Consider the following 23,252-nt stretch of genomic DNA (forward strand, 5'->3'; position numbering starts at 1 on the left):
TTTGTATGACGCAACGAGATCTCTCGATTGGTCACTGTCGCCAATGCAACAACTCTCAACCCTGCAAGATATTCGCAACTCCACACACTTGGGCACGTAGCCGCCAACCACGAAGCGGTAAGTTGCAACCTTCTAATTCCCAATGGAACAGCAGATTACACAAGACTTTCAGATCTACACAATATCAAGCAATATGGTGTAGGGAATTCAATAGTTTTGCAGAGCAAACAACTAAGAACTAGGATAGGCGCCCGGGACGACCTCGGGTCGAAAACGTGGTCTAACGCAACTTTGGGGGCGTCCTGGGAACTTATATAGGCGCCCGGGACGACCTCGGGTCGAAAAAAGTACGAAAATAACCGACCCAGAATAGATCTGGTCGAGACAGACTCGGACACGGCCGGTCTGGGGGCCGGTCGACCGGGCCTGGGTCCGGGCTGGCCGGTTCAAACCGGGCCAGGGACCGGGTGCTAACCGGGCGGTTGAATTGTCGCGCAGTAACCCTCCCGGTTGGCATCAGCTGATTTTCCGGTTGGCGCCGGGCCGGATCCGGCGTGCCGCCCGGTCGGACCGGGCCAGGGACCGGGCGCGCAGGCGTGGCGGCCGGTCTGACCGGGTGCTGGGCCGGCTTGGACTTTGTCTTCTCCTCTCGCGCATGCCTCCCGCTCCTCCCTCGCGTGTCCATGAGATATCTTCATGTCCAGCTCCATGTCCAGCTCCACGTCCATCTTCACGTCCAGCTGCTCCTCTCCTCCTCGTGTGATGCTTGTCCCCTCTTCATACCTGATGATACATAAGTAACAGGACTTAGGTAGTATAAAGTTCTCATCAATCAAAGTATCGTTTAGGAACAAGTTCACCTGTTGTTTAAGTAGCTTTGCACGAGCCCTTGTAATAGGTCCAATCCGAACTTCATTGGATTTGAGCTTCACAGCAGGTTCATCTTCATTTGGTAATGACGGAGGTAGTAGTGTGGTAGGGATGTCCTCATCATCTCCCCCCTTCAAAAGGCGTCGACCTCGACGCTCCAAGGTCTTCTCCGTCATATGGTGTCAAATCAGCAACATTGAAAGAATTACTGACACCAAACTCATCAAGTGGAAGATCTATCGAGTATGCATTATCATTGATCTTGGCAAGCACTTTGTAAGGACCAGCACCACGAGGAAACAACTTGGACTTCCGCAGCTTCGGGAACCTATCCACATGTATCTTCCGCAGCTTCGGGACATTACATCTTCATATGTATCTTCCGTACAAAATCTGCCCTCTTTGATGCCTCCATATTGACTCTCTCATGTATGGGCAAAGGCAACAAGTCAAGTGGAGTAATGGGTTTGAAACCATACACCACCTAAAAAGGACATAGCTCTGTGGTAGAATGTACCGCCCTGTGTTGTAAGCAAACTCCACATGCGGCAAACACTCTTCCCACTCCTTCAGGTTCTTCTTGATCATGGATCTCAACAGTTGTGACAATGTTCTATTCACCACTTTAGTTTGACCATCAGTTTGGGGATGACAAGTAGTACTGAACAGTAGCTTCGTCCCCAGCTTTCTCCACAGCGTCTTCCAGAAGTAGCTCATAAACTTCACGTCACGATCAGAAACAATAGTCTTCGGGACTCCATGTAGACGTACAACCTCCCTGAAAAACAGGTTAGCAATATGCGACGCATCGTCGCTCTTGTGGCAGGCAATAAAATGTGACATTTTAGAAAATCTGTCCACTACCACAAATATAGAATCATGGTCTCTTTTAGTACGCGGCAAACCCAACACAAAATCCATACTTATATCCTCCCATGGTGTAGTAGGTGCCGGTAAAGGAGTATACAAACCGTGAGGCTTCAGCTTGGACTTGGACTTGTTGCATGTAATGCACCTCTTCACATACCTGTCCACATCCCGCCTCATCTTTGGCCAGTAAAAATGATCAGCGAGCATGAGTAGCGTCTTCTCACGCCCAAAGTGACCCATCAAACCTCCAGCATGAGATTTCTACAATAAGAGCAAACACACAGACGATTCTGGAACACATAGTTTGTTAGCTCTAAATAAGAACCCATCATGTATGTGATAGTTTTCCCATGCTTTACCAGGAGCACATAAGCGATATGGTTCAGCAAAATCATGATCAGTGGCATACAAATCACATAGTACTTCTAATCCAGGAATTTTAACATCAAGTTGAGTTAATAGCATATTCTTCCTAGATAGAGCATCAGCAACAATATTATCTTTTCCCTTCTTATGCTTAATAATGTATGGAAAAGACTCAATGAACTCAACCCACTTAGCAAGACGCTTATGCAAAGTAGACTGAGCTTTCAGGTATTTTAAAGCTTCATGATCAGAATGTATGATAAATTCTTTTGACCACAAGTAATGTTGTCAAACCTCAAGAACTCTAATTAAAGCATACAATTCTTTATCATATATAGGATAGTTCAACTTAGCACCAGAAAGTTTCTCAGAAAACTATGCAATTGGGCGACCCTCTTGCATCAACACACCACCAATTGCAATACCACTAGCATCACATTCAATCTCAAATTGCTTATTGAAATCAGGAAGTGCAAGCAACGGTGCAAAAGTTAACAATCTTTTCAGGTCATCAAAAGCATGATCTTGGGCTGCGCCCCACTCAAATATTACACCCTTTTTAGTTAAGTCATTCAAAGGTGCAGCAATAGTACTAAAGTTGGGCACAAATCTTCTATAAAACTCAGCTAAACCATGAAAACTTCTAACTTGACTCACATTTAAGTTGGGCAAACTTTTGTTTTCTTTTGCATTTCCACCGCGTACCATCACCCTCCCTTAAAGCTAGTGTTTCAGCAGGTTGGCCCAATATGGATCCTAGGTCCTGGGTTTTTCAATTTTCTCTGGTTTTTCATGGTTCTCCCGCTTAGGTTGGATTTCTCTGTTTTTTCATTTTTCTCCTTTTCTATTTTCTATCTACTTTTCATTTTATTCTCCTTTTTTAGTTTTGTTTTTAAATCCAAATATTTACAAACTTTCAGCATTTTTTTAAAAGTTCAAACATTGATAACTCTGTTTCATGTCTGCTTCCTCTTCGTCTCTTTCCACTCTCAAATGGAAGAACGGTGGCGTTACTCTGCTGGGGAAGATGGGAAGAGAAAAGGCTGGGGAAGATGGAAATTCTGGCGGCGTGCGTGGTCCCGTGAGCGGCATCGAGCTCCGCCCCGTCGATGTAGAGCTCCAGGATGTGGTGGTCGCCGCCGTGGCGGGGAGCTCGTGCTGTAACTGGATCTTCGGGATAAGGAGCTCTCGCCTTCGGCTGCACGTAACCGAACCGAAACCGAAAACCGAAAAAAACCTAACTGTAACCAAAATTCAGTTTTTTCAGTTTTTCAGTTAGATTTAACTTAGCAAAAGTGCTAACCACATGAATCTCGGTTTGCAGTAGAAAAGAAGGAAATTAATTCTAAGATTGGATCGAGGGAAATGGTTGATGAGCAACCCAAACAACAAAATGGAATTCTGAGATTGTATCTTTCCGGTTGCTATTTTTTGAACGTGCGAGTAGATGAAAACTGAGACGGCCGCCCAATCTCATCCTCGTTTGGATCACTTTTGGAATATCATTTCAAGAGAGCCCTCGGAATACCAGTATCTTTTATCTAGCTGTATACGACTACGAGTACCTGATCCGCGCCGTGGCATATGTGGGCCCCGCTCTCGGACGCTCGACCCGCTCCACTCTATAAATAGCCCCGCACCCGAAACCAGGCCGAACCCAAGTCCTGACTAGCTCCCGAGCGACCACAGCCGGCGAGACATGGCGACGACGGAAACACTGGTCTTCCCCGGCCCCGACGGGTTCGACTGCGCAAGGCGGCTCCGCCACAAGATGCTCCTCTCCTACCTCTCCCGGCAGCGCCTCTTCACCACCTTCCAATCGTAAGTGCTTCCGCTCCCTCGTCTCGTCCGCCCCGACCCCGACTCCATTGCCTGCTGCTAATCCGTCTTCTTCCCCCTCCATCGTTCCTGCAGCATGGTCCAGCAGACGGACGCGCACATGTGCGGTGATCACCTGCGGCGGCTGGTGTACCGGGGGCAGTGGGCCGACGCCCTCGACTACCTCGGCCGCTTCAACGCGCGCAACACCGTCGCCTCCAACGCCCTCCACTTCTTCCTCCACACGCTCTGGGCCCTGGCCAACGTCGCCGCCGGCGCCACCGACGGATCCGTCAAATCCACCGCGCACCAGCACGGCATGGCACTGTCCACGGTCATCTGCCGCTGCCCCAAGCTCCGCTCCATCGTCAAGGCCATGGTCGACTCACCACAGCAATGGTAAGATGACACTGTCAGTCTGTCAAGCCTCTGCGCGCGCGCGTTTTTGTGTCCAACTTGCTTGCTCCATGCACGCGCGCGTAACTGAATCTACTTAATCAGTGCCTCCCTGAACTGGGAATCCACGAGGGTCATGGCGGCGTCCCTTGCATATTACCTGGCTGACGAGGATCCGGAGTTGTATCGCCTGATGCAGCTGCCCAACCACGGCCAAATGCTCCCACTGCTCCCCATCAGGTGGGTTTCCTCCCTCTTCCTCCGTGTGTTTGTTCATCCATTCATCGTTCGTCCAATCTGATTCGGTAGTATAACTGCCTACATCAACACCTACTGAAATGTATCATCTTTAATTTGCTGTCGCCAGCCGAAGGCGTCACGTGAAGCGGCCACCTGGGCGCCGCCCGCGAGCACGGGGACCTGCCATCGCCAGGCTCTATCTCAGCAAGAGGGCAAGGTACAGAATTGACAACATATATGTGTGATTAGTTCACGGGACGAACGAAACGAAGTATAATTCTGAAATTTTTACATCACATTTACACGTATACTCATGCTGAGTTTTTGATTTTGCAGTCTGCAATCTTCAAGCCCACATACTCCTGGTATGTATCATATCCTTCTCTCCTAACAAACATCTCATCATGTTTCTATCAGAGAAATGCACCTTGTCACCTCCACATATACATGTCATACTTAACGATCCTTGTATATGTTTTTTCTACTCGCAGAATTCATGGACGAGTCACTGGATCGCGTGGCCGGTCTTGTCAGTAAGTAAACCCATCTCTCTTGTTTACATATCCATCTCTAGACTTTCTGTCCGTAGCATTTAGGTTCTTATTGCTCTGGTTACCAGCAGAATGACTACATGCGCTTGTTTTTTTATTTATGTTAGTCCTTTGTCTGAAAATCCATTTTATTATGTGCTGAGTGATTAACTTATATACATGATAAATCATACAGAGGAATGTCTAAATGCTGGTAAGCGCCAGAAGCTTCAGTCATCTGGGCGATGTAATTACTCCACACTTGTTTTATCATTTAGCTTAGCCACTTAAAATGGTCTCTGTGCACTTATATGAGTACTCTTGTTTTTCTACTCCAACGACCAATCAGCAGGCTCTTGAAGCTTGACATTGCTTGTTTTATTTTGCCAGTGCCTCGCTTCGTGATTCCGCTTCAAATCGCTCATGGGGCTCCAGTTTCACAGACAACCTCTGGGACAACATCAGTGCCAGATGCAGGTAAAATGCCCATAAACTTAGCCATCCAATGACATGATGTGGATGTATTAGTTGCTCTCCATATACATGATTAGTGCTCGGAATTGTTACGTTTCTCAGAGATATCCAATGATCAACTAGTCAAGGACCCATATGAATCATTTCTAACGGGCAACTATCTATGTTTACATTTTACGTGTCAGACAATATTGAGTTAGTAACTGACAGAGCACTTGTTGCCGAGTGCAGATGTCCATGTACAAGTCTGAAGCTGAAGAACAGATGGTGAACCGAATATCGTTTTACTGAGTAGTGACTAGTGACTTTCTTACTACTAGCTTTTCTGTCTACGTGAGGCCTCAGTGCGTAGTAGACTGTTTTGGTGCTCCACCAGCTATGCTACCGTGTAACTGTGTTATCCACTGCAAGCCTCGTAACTAGGACCTTTGGTGCTCACGTGCAACTCTGCAACCTTTTTTCTGATCATGTGTTAATATCAAAATTAGTCGTACGCTATGTAACACAATTACCTCACGTTTGTGTTTAGTCAAAGTCAAACTTTACAAATTTAGGAAAAAAAAGTAATATCTAGAATATAAAATGTTGATACTAGAATCATCATAAAATATTTTTAAAATTATATGCATTTGTCTGATATTATGAATGTTGATATTTCTTCTCCTATAACTGGTCAAATTTTACAAACTTTTAACTTTAATTAAACCTAGAACCTGAGGTAATTATGAATGGAGAGAGTAAGGAGCAAGTAAACAAGGGATTAGTATTATCGCATAAATGGATTTGTCTATGGCAGCAACTCGGTAAGTTTCCCTGTTTGAAAATACTACCTCCGTCCTAAAGCTCAAGGCTTATATTATTTTTAGAAAGTCAAACTATGTCAAATTTAACTAAGTTTTTACCAGAAATCATTAATATGCAAAATACAAAATTTATAACATTAAATAGATAATAAAATATTTTTTATGGTATCTACAAAATAGTATATTTGTTGATAGATTATTCAAAAAGTTTTGTTAAACTTAACTTTGTTTGACTTATAAAAAAAAAGTAAACCTTAAGCTTTGGGATGGAGGTAGTACTACCTCTATACTTTTAGGAAGAAATATTGTGTATACACCTATGGTCCGGTACGTCCGTGCTTGACCTTCGGCTTTGCAGTTGTCAGCAACATACGAATTTCTTGGTCCGATTCGTGTATGACCACTTATCTGGTGGCCTGTTGCACTTCGATATTACGCACCAATGGTTAGTGTAACATCCCAAAATTTCAAAACAAACAAAATGAATTTCCCTAGTTCCAAATTTTGGAACCAACAAAAACTTTTATTAAATTAAGTTTGATGCATAGTGATCTTGCTTAATTCTTGTGCTATTGCCATGATTGCTTGTTTAATTAGTTTTTGAAATAATCTTAAACCCTAAACCTCACCCCCTTTTTACCATCCAAGTTAAAATAAAATAAAAAGAATTTAAATAAGGAAAAGGCATATGTGCCTATGGCTATTTTTGTAAAACTTTACCCTAGGCCTTTCCACTTTATTTAGAGGTTTGGAAAACCTACATAAACCTTATCTATTACTTCTCAAACCCAATCCAAAGTGAAACCAAAAGATTTTAAAAAGAAAGTAATAACGCCATAGAGGCATATGAGAGCAAATAGCAAATTTGTGAATTTGAGGATCTTGACCCTAGGACTTGTGGTGAATGGTTGGATCACTTATCTATACCATTTCAACACTCAACAACATCAAATGGGCCAAGAACAATCAAATTAAAAATCAAATGCAACATATGCATAGAGGCATATGTGACACATAGCCATTTCACCAATTCTTGTCCTATGCACTTCTACCTTGACCAAATAGTGTGAAACCATATCTAAACCTAATCTAACACTAAATGGACCCTAACCCATGCCCAAGTAAGGCAAGGGAAACAAATTACAAGAATAAGGAAAATTGACATATCACCTCTTATGTGTTATGGCCATTTTTGCAAATCTTTGAGCTAGACCTTTTGGAATGGTTTCAATGGTTTGGAAATGTTCCTAAACTAATAAGAATCACTTTGGAATCAAGAAAAACCAAATCAAAAAGAGAGAAATCAAATAGGGAAAAAATCCCATTTTCACTCACATACACATTTAGCCACTTTTGCAAATCTTCAACCAAGGCCACATTTGCTTGTGCCATTGTTTGTAAAACACTTATATATCAATAACACACCCTCAAATCAAAGAAGAATTCAAATTTAACTCACATAAGATAATGGTCACTTTGCCCATTTATATTATCTTCACCACTTTGCACCCCTGGTTTTGACTTTTCCTAAACCAACCTTGACCAACTCTCTCCGTGTCATCCAAGACCATGTCAAGGTGAACAACTTTGATGTTGACCACCAGAGCTGACTTTGACCAGGTTGACCAGAATAGAATTGACAAGTGGAGACATTGAAACAAAGAGAAGATTCACCCACATTTGGAAAACTTGCAAACCATCACCAAATTGACCACCACCACCACCATTCTGCTTCAAATAATATATGGATGCAATCCACCAAAAAGATTTCCAAAATTTGACAAAATTTCTCTTGCGGCAATTTATAAGAACACCTTGTGGGCAGAATCAAACTTGAAGCCCATGCTGGATTTTTGGTTGGACCAAGTCCAACCCTGGCCCTTCTCTGCTGCCCTGGAGCCTCCTCTCACCCATCAGCATCAATCCAAGCCACTGCCAGCCCTTGCCTTGGACCATCTTGACCAAAACCAAACCATGCCGACCACCATGTCACTCACCATGCTCACCTCCTCTCCTCTCCCATCCAAGTCACCTCAGCATGTCCTGGAGCTTGACCTCACCTCACTGACCACGACCATGCACGCCATTGACCAAGATGACGACGACACTGCCCAGGACCTGCGCGCCCAGACGCGCCCAGCACCTGCCAGGATCGGCATGGACGCGCGCCAGGACGCCTCTGGACGCGCCAGAGCATCGCCGTGCCCCATTGACTCTGACCTCCCCCTCGCTCTCCCCAGGCACCAATCGCGTCGCCATGGTACCCTCTACCTCACGGACATCTCCACTTGGACGCGCTCGCCCTGTAGCCGTCGTCACGGACGACGATCGCCCGCCACCGTACTGCCATGAAGCGAGGAAGAGGACGACACGACCACTCCATCTCTGGCCTCGCCACGAAGCGCGTCAGCACCACCACGACGTCTCCTACACGACGAGCCCATTCCTTGCCCCTTCGTCGCCCTGGAACGACGAGCTCGTCGACGACCTTGCTCGCTCCCCGCAGCACCTCTGGCCCCTATAAAGCAGGCTGCCCCGAGACGATTTCTTCACACCCTCGCGCTTCTCTCTCACCACTGAGCCTCCTCGACCACCTCTCTCACTCAATTATCCACCGGAGCCCTCCAATTCGTCGCCGGAGCCCGCGGAGGAGCTGAGATCACCGCCGTCGATTGCGGCCACCATTGGAGAAGCCGCCGGTGCCATCAGCTTCCCCTTCCACGACAATGACGCCGCCGCACGTCTCCACCCCTCGCCGGAGCTCCAGCACGCCGCCGACCCCCTACCTCCACCGCTCCAGCACGCTCCTCCCCCCGACGACGACGACGACTGTCGGCCGTAGATCCTTGATCTAATCCGACGGTTTCTATTTCAAGGTACCGATTCGGTAGATATGACCCGCTGACACCTGGGTCCTACCTCGTCAGACGGCCCGCTGCGTTTAAAACGTTAGTTGGGCTGGCCTGTCTGCGATTCAAATCTTTCGGCCCAATAGTTTTCCCGCCTAGCCCATCTGCTGTAATTCAAATATTTTGTTTCAACAAATTTCAATACTGGTCCCTTATTATAAATTGAATAGTTTAAAATCTACAAACCCAATTTTAGCAAATCAAAATGTTCCAGAATCCTTATGAAATCCTCTAGCTCATCCCACTAGATTCAACCCCATAGTTTTTGTAGATTTTGGATGATAAAAATAACAAGACAGATACTTTCCAGTATTCAAATAAATCTAGAAAATCAACCAATTTGAATTTTGAAGTGAATCCAATTGCTATAATTCAAATTTCACCAACTCTAATTTACTATGTAAAAATATGATATGGGTTCTGTACATGATCATGGCCTAGTTAATTAAAGGACTCTATGGCTATTTCTAGTCAATGATATTGTCCAAAACTATTTAAAAATCAGATGGGAGTTTTTCTCTCATTTAAATCTTCTCACAAACAGTTCAAAATGAGGTAGAGACTCTGGTCACTTAGGTCTCATATGAATTGTTTGATGATATTAAATCATTACCATGTTAGGATTAAATTGTATGAGGTGCTTCACCTCATTTAAATCATTTTCTTAAATGATAAGTATGAAGAGGTTGACTTTGGTCAACCTAGGTCATATATTATTCATGAGAGAAATTAAATCTTAATAAGATAATGAGAGGAAATTATTTCTCTAAGTAATTAAAAGTAACACCTAAGTTAGTATGAGAGGAAATTATTTTTCTTAAATAAGAAAACACATCCACCAACTTAATAGTAATGTGTGATGCTAGTTTAAATTGTGTGAATCATGTGTGTGCTTAGTTTAGTACTCAAGTTTGGTATGATGATGGTATACCTCGTATTCGTATTTTAGACGCTAGTACCAAGGAGTATCCAGAGGAGGAGGAGGTCTACTTCCAAGGAGAGGAAGACCACTTTGACCAATTCCCCAACCAAGGCAAGATAATACTCTTGCAAAGTGCAAAGCTCACCATGAGCAAGGCATTACCCCATTTACTTAATGCTTATGATCCTATTTCCAAGTTTTACTTTACAAGCTTTATTACTTTTGTTTTATAAAAGTACTTTTTGATTTATGATTCACTTGGTTAGTATTGGATTAGTACAAGAGTATCAAGGTTAGCCTAGAGGCAAAGCAAATTACTTAGCACCCCTCATACTTAGATGCTAGTGCTAAACCCTAAAAGTGACTACTCTAGTTGGGAACTTGTGAAATGAAATGACTTTAAAAACCTTGGAATGATGAGTTATTCTATTGAAAGATTTTGAAGGTGAATATGACTGGTGAATGACATGGTGAACTTTACAAAAACTGATGGTTGGGTTCGGATGCGATACCATTCCAATTTTACATGTACCCCCACAATACCTGAAATTGGGTAAGGCTTAGCTGGAAACTTATGTATTTTAGTATGGGTTCCCTCTGAACAAGCGTCATAGGGGTTATGCCGAGGCTGCCTCCATCGAAAGTGAATTGACGTGAAATGAGGTGAATGTCCTACCCAAGCCCTGTGTAGTTCCCGGGTTGGCGGTTTGCTTTCACCGGGAGGCCAAGCTCATGGGGAGAGGTGCCTATACTAGGGTATGTAATGAAAGGTTAGGATTGGTAGTTCGCGTACTGCGTACGATAAATCAGGGCCAGTTACTTGATACGTCTCCAACGTATCGATAATTTCTTGTGTTCCATGCCACATTATTGATGTTATCTACATGTTTTATGCACACTTTATGTCATATTCGTGCATTTTCTGGAACTAACCTATTAACAAGATGCCGAAGTGCCGGTTCCGTTTTACTGCTGTTTTTGGTTTCAGAAATCCTAGTAACGAAATATTCTCGGAATCGGACGAAATCAACGCCAAAGTTCCTATTTTCATCGGAAGCATCCAGAACACCCGGGAAGGACCGAGAGGGGGCCACGGGGCCACCAAACCCTAGGCTGGCGCGGCCGAGAGGGGGCCGCGCCGCCCTATGGTGTGGCCCCCTGTCAGCCCTCCTGCGCCGCCTCTTCGCCTATATAAAGCCCCTGGATCAGAAAACCCGATACCAATTGACGAAACCCACGAAACCCGCCGGAGCCGCCGCCATCGCGAAGCCAAGATCCGGGGGACAGGATCTCCGTTCCGGCACCTGCCGGAGCGGGGAAGTGCCCCCGGAAGGCTTCTTCATCGACACCGCTGCCATCTCCACCGCCATCTCCATCACCGCTGCTGCTCCCATGAGGAGGGAGTAGTTCTCCATCGAGGCTCGGGGCTGTACCGGTAGCTATGTGGTTCATCTCTCTCCTATGTAGTTCAATACAATAATCTCATGAGCTGCCCTACATGATTGAGATTCATATGATGATGCTTGTAATCTAGATGTCATTATGCTAGTCAAGTGAGTTTTACCTATGTGATCTCCGGAGACTCCTAGTCCCACGTGTGTAAAGGTGACGAGTGTGTGCACCGTGTGGGTCTCTTAGGCCATATTTCACAGAATACTTACTCATTGAATGGCATAGTGAGGTGCTTATTTATATCTCTTTATGATTGCAGCATGTTTGTATCACTACTATCTATGTGCTACTCTAGTGATTTATTATTAAAGTAGTTTATTCCTCCTGCATGTGTGCAAAGGTGACAGATGCGTGCACCGTGTTAGTACTTGGTTTATGCTATGATCAAGATCTCTTGTAGATTGCGAAGTTAACTATTGCTATGATAATATTGATGTGATCTATTCCTCCTACATATGCATGAAGGTGACGAGTGTGCATGCTATGCTAGTACTTGGTTTAGTCTGTTGATCTATCTTACACTAAAGGTTACTAAAATATGAGCATTATTGTGGAGCTTGTTAACTCCGGCATTGAGGGTTCGTGTAATCCTACGCAATGTGTTCATCATCCAACAAAAGTGTAGAGTATGCATTTATACTGTTCAGTTATGTGATCAATGTTGAGAGTGTCCACTAGTGAAAGTGTAATCCCTAGGCCTTGTTCCTAAATACTGCTGAGTTACTACTGCTTGTTTACTACTCTGCTGCGTTACTACTCTGCGCGTTACTACTTGCTTGTTTCATTGTTTCTTGCGTTACTACTGCTGCAATACCACCACCATCAACTACACGCCAAGCACTTTTCTGGCACCGTTGCTACTGCTCATACTTATTTATACCACCTGTATTTCACTATCTCTTCGCCGAACTAGTGCACCTATTTGGTGTGTTGGGGACACAAGAGACTTCTTGCTTTGTGGTTGCAGGGTTGCATGAGAGGGATATCTTTGACCTCTTCCTCCCTGAGTTCGATAAACCTTGGGTATCCACTTAAGGGAAACTTGCTGCTGTTCTACAAACCTCTACTCTTGGAGGCCCAACACTGTCTACAGGAAAGGAGGGGAACGTAGACATCAAGCACTTTTCACGGCGCCGTTGCCGGGGAGGAAAGGTAAAAGGCACGCATACTACGGTCTCAGGTAAAGTATTTTTCTGCGCCGTTGTGTGTGTGCTCAAAGCTATTTCCTTTAGATCCTGCAATTGCATCTTGTTGTTTCTTGTTTACACTAGTTTGGCATAATGTACAAGAGTGAGCTTCTTATTCTATTTCCTGATTTAAAACATGGATTGTTTGATGCGAAAATTAAAAAACCTATGAAATCTTCTTTGCATGCTTGGTAGTAATATTAGTATGAACGTTTCGAACACCATTGTTGATAATGATATAGAAAGTTCTAAGCTTGGGGAAGCTGGTTTGCATGATATTTTTAGTCCCCCAAGCATTGAGGAGAAAATTTTCTTTGATGATACTTTGCCTCCTATTTATGATGATAATGATAGTGGTCTTTTTGTGCCACCTACTATGGAGAGTAAATTTTGTTGTGATTATACTATGCCTCCTACACTTGATGAGAATAATAATGATAGCTACTTTGTTGAATTTGCTCCCACTACAACTAATAAAATTGATTATGCTTATGTGGAGAGTAATAATTTTATGCATGAGACTCATGATAAGAATGCTTTATGTGATAGTTATATTGTTGAGTTTGCTCATGATGCTACTGAAAGTTATTATGAGAGAGGAAAATATGGTTGTAGAAATTTTCATGTTACTAAAACACCTCTCTATGTGCTGAAATTTTTGATGCTACACTTGTTTTATCTTCCTATGCTTGTTACTTTGCTCTTCATGAACTTGTTTATTTACAAGATTCCTATGCATAGGAAGCATGTTAGACTTAAATGTGTTTTGTATTTGCCTCTTGATGCTCTCTTTTGCTTCAAATAATATTTCTTGCGAGTGCATCATTAAAACTGCTGAGCCCATCTTAATGGCTATAAAGAAAGAACTTCTTGGGAGATAACCCATGTGTTATTTTGCTACAGTACTTTGTTTTATATTTGTGTCTTGGAAGTTGTTTACTACTGTAGCAACCTCTCCTTATCTTAGTTTTATGTTTTGTTGTGCCAAGTAAAGTCTTTGATAGAAAAGTAAGTACTAGATTTGGATTACTGCGCAGTTCCAGATTTCTTTGCTGTCACGAATCTGAGCCCACTGCCCTGCAGGAAGCTCAGAAAATTATGCCAATTTACGTGCATGATCCTCAGATATGTACGCAACTTTCATTAAATTTGAGCATTTTCATTTGAGCAAGTCTGGTGGCCTAATAAAATCCATCTTTACGGACTGTTCTGTTTTGACAGATTCTGCCTTTTATTTCGCATTGCCTCTTTTGCTATGTTGGATGAATTTCTTTGATCCATTAATGTCCAGTAGCTTTATGCAATGCCCAGAAGTGTTAAGAATGATTGTGTCACCTCTGAACATGTGAATTTTTATTGTCCACTAACCCTCTAACGAGTTGTTTCGAGTTTGGTGTGGAGGAAGTTTTCAAGGGTCAAGAGAGGAGGATGATATACTACGATCAAGAAGAGTGAAAAGTCTAAGCTTGGGGATGCCCCGGTGGTTCATCCCTGCATATATCAAGAAGACTCAAGTGTCTAAGCTTGGGGATGCCCAAGGCATCCCCTTCTTCATCGATAAATTATCAGGTTCCTTCTCTTGAAACTATATTTTTATTCGGTCACATCTTATGTGCTTTACTTGGAGCGTCTGTGTGCCTTTGTTTTTGTTTTTGTTTGAATAAATTGGATTACATCATGCTTGTGTGGGAGAGAGACACGCTCCGCTGGTTCATATGAACACATGTGTTCTTAGCTCATAATATTCATGGCGAAGTTTCCTCTTCGTTAAATTGTTATATGGTTGGAATTGGAAAATGATACATGTAGTAATTGCTATAATGTCTTGGGTAATGTGATACTTGGCAATTGTTGTGCTCATGTTTAAGCTCTTGCATCATATACTTTGCACCTATTAGTGAAGAATACATAGAGCATGCTAAAATTTGGTTTGCATAATTGGTCTCTCTAAAGTCTAGATAATTTCTAGTATTGAGTTTTGAACAACAAGGAAGACGGTGTAGAGTCTTATAATGTTTTCAATATGTCTTTTATGTGAGTTTCGCTGCACCGGTTCATCCTTGTGTTTGTTTCAAATAACCTTGCTAGCCTAAACCTTGTATCGAGAGGGATTACTTCTCATGCATCCAAATACTTGAGCCAACACTATGCCATTTGTGTCCACCATACCTACCTACTACATGGTATTTCTCCGCCATTCCAAAGTAAATTGCTTGAGTGCTACCTTTAAACAATTCAAAATTTATTACCTCTTATTTGTGTCAATGTTTTATAGCTCATGAGGAAGTATGTGGTGTTTATCTTTCAATCTTGTTGGGCAACTTTCACCAATGGACTAGTGGCTTCATCCGCTTATCCAATAATTTTGCAAAAAGAGCTGGCAATGGGATTCCCAGTCCCAAATTAATTAACAAAAATAGACACTCCTCCATGGTATGTGATTGTTGGACGGCACCCGAAGGATTCGGTTAGCCATGGCTTGTGTAAGCAAAGGTTGGGAGGAGTGTCATCATAATAAAACTAAAATAAAAGGGCACTCCTTCATGGTATGAGATTGTTGGCAGGCACCCGAGGATTCGGTTAGCCATGGTTTGTGAAAGAAAGGTTGGAAGGAGTGCCATCCAAAAATAAAATAAAATGGGAGCTGCTCTTTGAAGGTTTGTCACGGCAAGGGGGTTAGAGTACCCGCTACCATTCGTTGACAACAACATACACCTCTCAAAACTTTATTTTTATGCTCTCTTTATGTTTTCAAAATCAAAGCTCTAGCACAAATATAGCAATCGATGCTTTCCTCTTTGAAGGACCTTTCTTCTACTTTTATTGTTGAGTCAGTTCACCTATTTCTCTCCACCTCAAGAAGCAAACACTTGTGTGAACTGTGCATTGATTCTTACATATTTGCATATTGCATTTGTTATATTGCTTTGCATTGACAATTATCCATGAGATATACATGTTACAAGTTGAAAGCAACCGCTGAAACTCAATCTTCTTTTGTGTTGCTTCAATACCTTTACTTTGAATTATTGCTTTATGAGTTAACTCTTATGCAAGGCTTATTGATGCTTGTCTTGAAGTGCTATTCATGAAAAGTCTTTGCTTTATGATTCAGTTGTTTACTCATGTCATACATATTGTTTTGATCGCTGCATTCACTACATATGCTTTACAAATAGTATGATCAAGTTTATGATGGCATGTCACTCCGGAAATTATCTTTGTTATCGTTTTACCTCGCTCGGGACGAGCGAACTAAGCTTGGGGATGCTGATACGTCTCCAACGTATCGATAATTTCTTGTGTTCCATGCCACATTATTGATGTTATCTACATGTTTTATGCACACTTTATGTCATATTCGTGCATTTTACTGGAACTAACCTATTAACAAGATGCCGAAGTGCCGGTTCCTCGTTTTCTCGCTGTTTTTGGTTTCGAAATCCTAGTAACGAAATATTCTCGGAATCGGACGAAATCAACGCCAAAGTTCCTATTTTCATCGGAAGCATCCAGAACACCCGGGAAGGACCGGAGGGGGCCACAGGGCCACCAAACCCTAGGCCGGCGCGGCCGGAGGGGGCCGCGCCGCCTATGGTGTGGCCCCCTGTCAGCCCTCCTGCGCCGCCTCTTCGCCTATATAAAGCCCCTGGATCAGAAAACCCGATACCAATTGACGAAACCCACGAAACCCGCCGGAGCCGCCGCCATCGCGAAGCCAAGATCCGGGGACAGGATCTGCGTTCCGGCACCTGCCGGAGCGGGGAAGTGCCCCGGAAGGCTTCTTCATCGACACCGCTGCCATCTCCACCGCCATCTCCATCACCGCTGCTGCTCCCATGAGGAGGGAGTAGTTCTCCATCGAGGCTCGGGGCTGTACCGGTAGCTATGTGGTTCATCTCTCTCCTATGTAGTTCAATACAATAATCTCATGAGCTGCCCTACATGATTGAGATTCATATGATGATGCTTGTAATCTAGATGTCATTATGCTAGTCAAGTGAGTTTTACCTATGTGATCTCCGGAGACTCCTAGTCCCACGTGTGTAAAGGTGACAAGTGTGTGCACCGTGTGGGTCTCTTAGGCCATATTTCACAGAATACTTACTCATTGAATGGCATAGTGAGGTGCTTATTTATATCTCTTTATGATTGCAGCATGTTTGTATCACTACTATCTATGTGCTACTCTAGTGATTTATTATTAAAGTAGTTTATTCCTCCTGCATGTGTGCAAAGGTGACAGTGCGTGCACCGTGTTAGTACTTGGTTTATGCTATGATCAAGATCTCTTGTAGATTGCGAAGTTAACTATTGCTATGATAATATTGATGTGATCTATTCCTCCTACATATGCATGAAGGTGACAGTGTGCATGCTATGCTAGTACTTGGTTTAGTCTGTTGATCTATCTTACACTAAAGGTTACTAAAATATGAGCATTATTGTGGAGCTTGTTAACTCCGGCATTGAGGGTTCGTGTAATCCTACGCAATGTGTTCATCATCCAACAAAAGTGTAGAGTATGCATTTATCTGTTCTGTTATGTGATCAATGTTGAGAGTGTCCACTAGTGAAAGTGTAATCCCTAGGCCTTGTTCCTAAATACTGCTGAGTTACTACTGCTTGTTTACTACTGGCTGCGTTACTACTACTGCGTTACTACTGCTTGTTTACTTGTTTTACTTGCGTTACTACTGCTGCAATACCACCACCATCAACTACACGCCAAGCACTTTTACGGCACCGTTGCTACTGCTCATACTTATTTATACCACCTGTATTTCACTATCTCTTCGCCGAACTAGTGCACCTATTTGGTGTGTTGGGGACACAAGAGACTTCTTGCTTTGTGGTTGCGGGGTTGCATGAGAGGGATATCTTTGACCTCTTCCTCCCTGAGTTCGATAAACCTTGGGTATCCACTTAAGGGAAACTTGCTGCTGTTCTACAAACCTCTACTCTTGGAGGCCCAACACTGTCTACAGGAAAGGAGGGGGAACGTAGACATCAGTTACCCCTGACGAACTATTGCAATTGTTGTGGCACAAGTGTACAACCTCTGCAGAGTTTAACCTATTCGAATAGTCGCGTCCGCGGTCATGGACAGTTGGGAAGGCCATACTGTTCCGTCATCAGAACTTTTCTAAAAATATGAATGGTGAATGGTGACTTGAATTGAAGGGTGACTTTGACTTTGAATCACAACAGAGTTGTGAGAATGACACTAATGTTCCCACTTGAGTTAGTTAGCACTTGAATAAGTCTTTTCTCAAATACTTGTGAACTAAAATTGGCTTTATGCAAAATAAACTAGAGCTTAGCACCCCTTACTAGAATTGTTAGCACTTACATTAGTATTAGTTTGCGAGTACTTTAAAGTACTCACGGCTGTGTCCCTGGCTATTCAAATGGCCATACTATGAAGCAGAACAGCAGTATGAAGAGGACGACCAGCAGGACGCCTACGACAACTAGGGAATCTTCTGACGTCATACGTTGGCCTGTGGACTAGAGAGTCCCTTCTATTTACGCTTCCGCTATGAAACTATGAACTTTGTGTCCGTTGATCAATAGATCAACTATTTTTGTAATATTGGATCATGTGATCTCGAATTGTAAGACAACTATGGTATGTAATGAATGATGACTTATGATATTCAACTGTTATGTCTCGCAACAACAATATTCCTGGGATTGCGATGTATGGCATAACATGCATCTGGACTTAAAAATCCGGGTGTTGACAAGTTGGTATCAGAGCCATTGTTTGACCTTAGGAGACCCTAGTTAGAATGGACGTCTGCAAAACTTAGTTTCAAAACCAAACAAGTGAATATTTGCGAAAAAACTTATTCTCACTCTTATCCTTGAGATCTTGTTCAAAATGAGAAATTCATGCCCTACTTCTCCTTGCCATCATACCTATAATTTTGCATACTGGACTACTTCTCTAACTTACTCCTCCTCCTTGTTCTTAGATGGAATACAAATGGGAGTGCTATCAGCTTGGTCACGGAGGAGAACTGATGTTCGAAAAGGATTTGAAGCAACAAGTGGAATATCTAGGACGCCGGTATCCCGAGTTCTTCGGAACACCCCTCAAAAATCAGTTGGGAGGACCATTTCGGTGGGAAGTTTCGGCAGATCTACGAAGAAATCTTGGAGCCCCAATATGGGAAACCATATGGTTTTCTGTAACGGGAAACACCTGGAAAGAAGGACTAGTCAAAGCCATGCAAGAAGGAATTGCCCGTCTGTGCGGACAGAATATGAACAAGCTCAAGAATACCCGCTTCACTTACTACCCAAGACATGATCCCATGGGAAGACCAATAACCATGCCCCCGCACCCGGAGATGAACCATTATGTAGCACACCTGGACTACATGATGTACAAGACCCGCAAGGAGTTGGACAACACCCTCGCCTTTCGCCAAGCACATTACCCGTGAAGACAAATAATCCCCCCTGAAGAGTAGTATCTCATTTAAGCACTTTCGTAGGTGTGAGTTGTATCAGGATTCCCCTTGTATCGTAGAGAAAATGAATGGTTCTTCAAACCAACGGCGTGTTAGATTTGTAATGTGTGATGCTTGGTATGGATGAAAAAGTGTTGTTGGTTTTTACCCCAGCAACACTACTCAAAATTTTCAAGTTATGAACTTTTTAAAACTTTAACAAAACAAACCCTAGAGATTTCCCTCTTATCTTATCATCTACCTCACTGTTCAGATGGCCCCTCCCACTCGTAGCGCAAGTCAAGAGGCCATGATGCAGCTGTTGCAAACCATGCTGGAAGACAGGGAAGCTGAACGAGCTGAACGCCAAGCCAACCTTGCAGCACTTCAACAGCTGGCCAACAACAATCAGGGCCATCATGATCACCCAGGATCGAAGCTAAAGAACTTTCAGAACACCAACCCTCCAATATTCAACAAGACTGAAGAACCCCTAGATGCTGATGACTGGCTCCAGACAATGGAGAACAACCTCGAAGTTGCGAGAGTTGAAGCCGCAGAGAAAGTGCTGTTTGCCATGCACTACTTAGCAGGACCAGCAAGAGCTTGGTGGACCAGCACCCGTGCCATGAATGCGGGACAGATGATGACCTGGGAAGACTTCAAGCTGAAGTTTAGCAAGTACCATGTGCCCCAAGGACTGACCAAGAAGATGAGAGACGAGTTCCAGGAACTCAAGCAAGGAAGAATGTCCGTGGTGGAATACCGCGACAGGTTTCTTACTCTGTCAAGGTACGCCCCGGATGAGACCGACACCAACGAGAAAAGGAAGGAGAGATTTCTGAACGGACTGCATGACAAAATGCAAACTGTGTTAGTGAATATTCCGTTCGCTGACCTCAAAGCCCTGGTGGACTCAGTCATCCAGATGGAAGGGAAGCTGCACCAAGCCAACGAGAACCGCAAGAGAAGGATGATGAACCAGAATGGACCCAACAATGCCCAGAAGTACCGCAACAACTCAATTGGAGGATTTGCCTCAAGATACAACAAGCCCCCAGCTCAGATTTACCGCCCAAGCAACAACAACAACAACAACCGCAACACCAACAATAACCGCAACAACAACACCAACAACAACACCAACAGCAACAACAACCACCCCAATGGCAACAACAACCACCCCAATACTGCCCCCGTGACTGGGAGTAACGCTGTTCCCGTCAACCCCGAAGACAAGTCCACCGTCAACTGCTATGAATGTGGAGTTGTGGGTCACTACTCCAACGAGTGCCCCAAGAAGCTTGCCAAGATTGCCGCCAATACCGCAGCACCTGCTCAGCAACAACGCCGCTTTGCAGGAAGAAGGAACCAGTACAACAACAACTGCCGTTTCTACCACATGACTGCCAATGAAGCCCAGGAAGCCCCCCAGGCCATGCCAAGTATGTTACCCTGTTAAATCTCCCTGCTCCATCTTCTTAGGAACCTAACTTTTCTTAAAATCTCGGGACGAGATTTGTTTAAGGGGGAAGGGTTTGTAACATCCCAAAATTTCAAAACAAACAAAATGAATTTCCCTAGTTCCAAATTTTGGAACCAACAAAAACTTTTACTAAATTAAGTTTGATGCATAGTGATCTTGCTTAATTCTTGTGCTATTGCCATGATTGCTTGTTTAATTAGTTTTTGAAATAATCTTAAACCCTAAACCTCACCCCCTTTTTACCATCCAAGTTAAAATAAAATAAAAAGAATTTAAATAAGGAAAAGGCATATGTGCCTATGGCTATTTTTTGTAAAACTTTACCCTAGGCCTTTCCACTTTATTTAGAGGTTTGGAAAACCTACATAAACCTTATCTAGTACTTCTCAAACCCAATCCAAAGTGAAACCAAAAGATTTTAAAAAGAAAGTAATAATGCCATAGAGGCATATGAGAGCAAATAGCAAATTTATGAATTTGAGGATCTTGACCCTAGGACTTGTGGTGAATGGTTGGATCACTTCTCTATACCATTTCAACACTCAACAACATCAAATGGGCCAAGAACAATCAAATTAAAAATCAAATGCAACATATGCATAGAGGCATATGTGACACATAGCCATTTCACCAATTCTTGTCCTATGCACTTCTACCTTGACCAAATGGTGTGAAACCATATCTAAACCTAATCTAACACTAAATGGACCCTAACCCATGCCCAAGTAAGGCAAGGGAAACAAATTACAAGAATAAGGAAAATTGACATATCACCTCTTATGTGTTATGACCATTTTTGCAAATCTTTGAGCTAGACCTTTTTGGAATGGTTTCAATGGTTTGGAAATGTTCCTAAACTAATAAGAATCACCTTGGGATCAAGAAAAACCAAATCAAAAAGAGAGAAATCAAATAGGGAAAAAATCCCATTTTCACTCACATACACATTTAGCCACTTTTGCAAATCTTCAACCAAGGCCACATTTGCTTGTGCCATTGTTTGTAAAACACTTATATATCAATAACACACCCTCAAATCAAAGAAGAATTCAAATTCAACTCACATAAGATAATGGTCACTTTGCCCATTTATATTATCTTCACCACTTTGCACCCCTGGTTTTGACTTTTCCTAAACCAACCTTGACCAACTCTCTCCATGTCATCCAAGACCATGTCAAGGTGAACAACTTTGATGTTGACCACCAGAGCTGACTTTGACCAGGTTGACCAGAATAGAATTGACAAGTGGAGACATTGAAACAAAGAGAAGATTCACCCACATTTGGAAAACTTGAAAACCATCACCAAATTGACCACCACCACCATTCTGCTTCAAATAATATATGGATGCAATCCACCAAAAAGATTTCCAAAATTTGACAAAATTTCTCTTGCGGCCATTTATACAAACACCTTGTGGGCAGAATCAAACTTGAAGCCCATGCTGAATTTTTGGTTGGACCAAGTCCAACCCTGGCCCTTCTCTGCTGCCCTGGAGCCTCCTCTCACCCATCAGAATCAATCCAAGCCACTGCCAGCCCTTGCCTTGGACCATCTTGACCAAAACCAAACCATGCCGGCCACCATGTCACTCACCATGCTCACCTCCTCTCCTCTCCCATCCAAGTCACCTCAGCATGTCCTGGAGCTTGACCTCACCTCACTGACCACGACCATGCACGCCATTGACCAAGATGACGACAACACTGCCCAGGACCTGCGCGCCCAGACGCGCCCAGCGCCTGCCAGGATCGGCATGGACGCGCTCCAGGATGCCTCTGGACGCGCCAGAGCATCGCCGTGCCCCATAGACTCTGACCTCCCCCTCGCTCTCCCCAGGCACCAATCGCGTCCCCACGGTACCCTCTACCTCACGGACATCTCCACTTGGACGCGCTCGCCCTGTAGCCGTCGTCACGGACGACGATCGCCCGCCACCGTACTGCCATGACGCGAGGAAGAGGACGACACAACCACTCCATCTCTGGCCTCGCCACGAAGCGCGTCAGCACCACCACGACGTCGCCTACACAATGAGCCCATTCCTTGCCCCTTCGTCGCCCTGGAACGACGAGCTCGTCGATGACCTTGCCCGCTCCCCGCAGCACCTCTGGCCCCTATAAAAGCAGGCTGTCCCGAGACGATTTCTTCACACCCTCGCGCTTCTCTCTCACCACTGAGCCTCCTCGACCACCTCTCTCACTCAATTATCCATCAGAGCCCTCCAATTCACCATCGGAGCCCGCGGAGGAGCTGAGATCACCGCCGTCGATTGCGGCCACCATTGGAGACGCCGCCGGTGCCATCAGCTTCCCCTTCCACGACAACGACGCCGCCGCACGTCTCCACCCCTCGCCGGAGCTCCAACACGCCGCCGACCCCCTACCTCCACCGCTCCAGCACGCTCCTCCCCCCGACGACGACGACTGTCGGCCGTAGATCCTTGATCTAATCCGACGGTTTCT

This window comes from Lolium rigidum, chromosome 7 (assembly GCF_022539505.1).
Source record: "Lolium rigidum isolate FL_2022 chromosome 7, APGP_CSIRO_Lrig_0.1, whole genome shotgun sequence".
Classification (NCBI taxonomy): Eukaryota; Viridiplantae; Streptophyta; class Magnoliopsida; order Poales; family Poaceae; genus Lolium; species Lolium rigidum.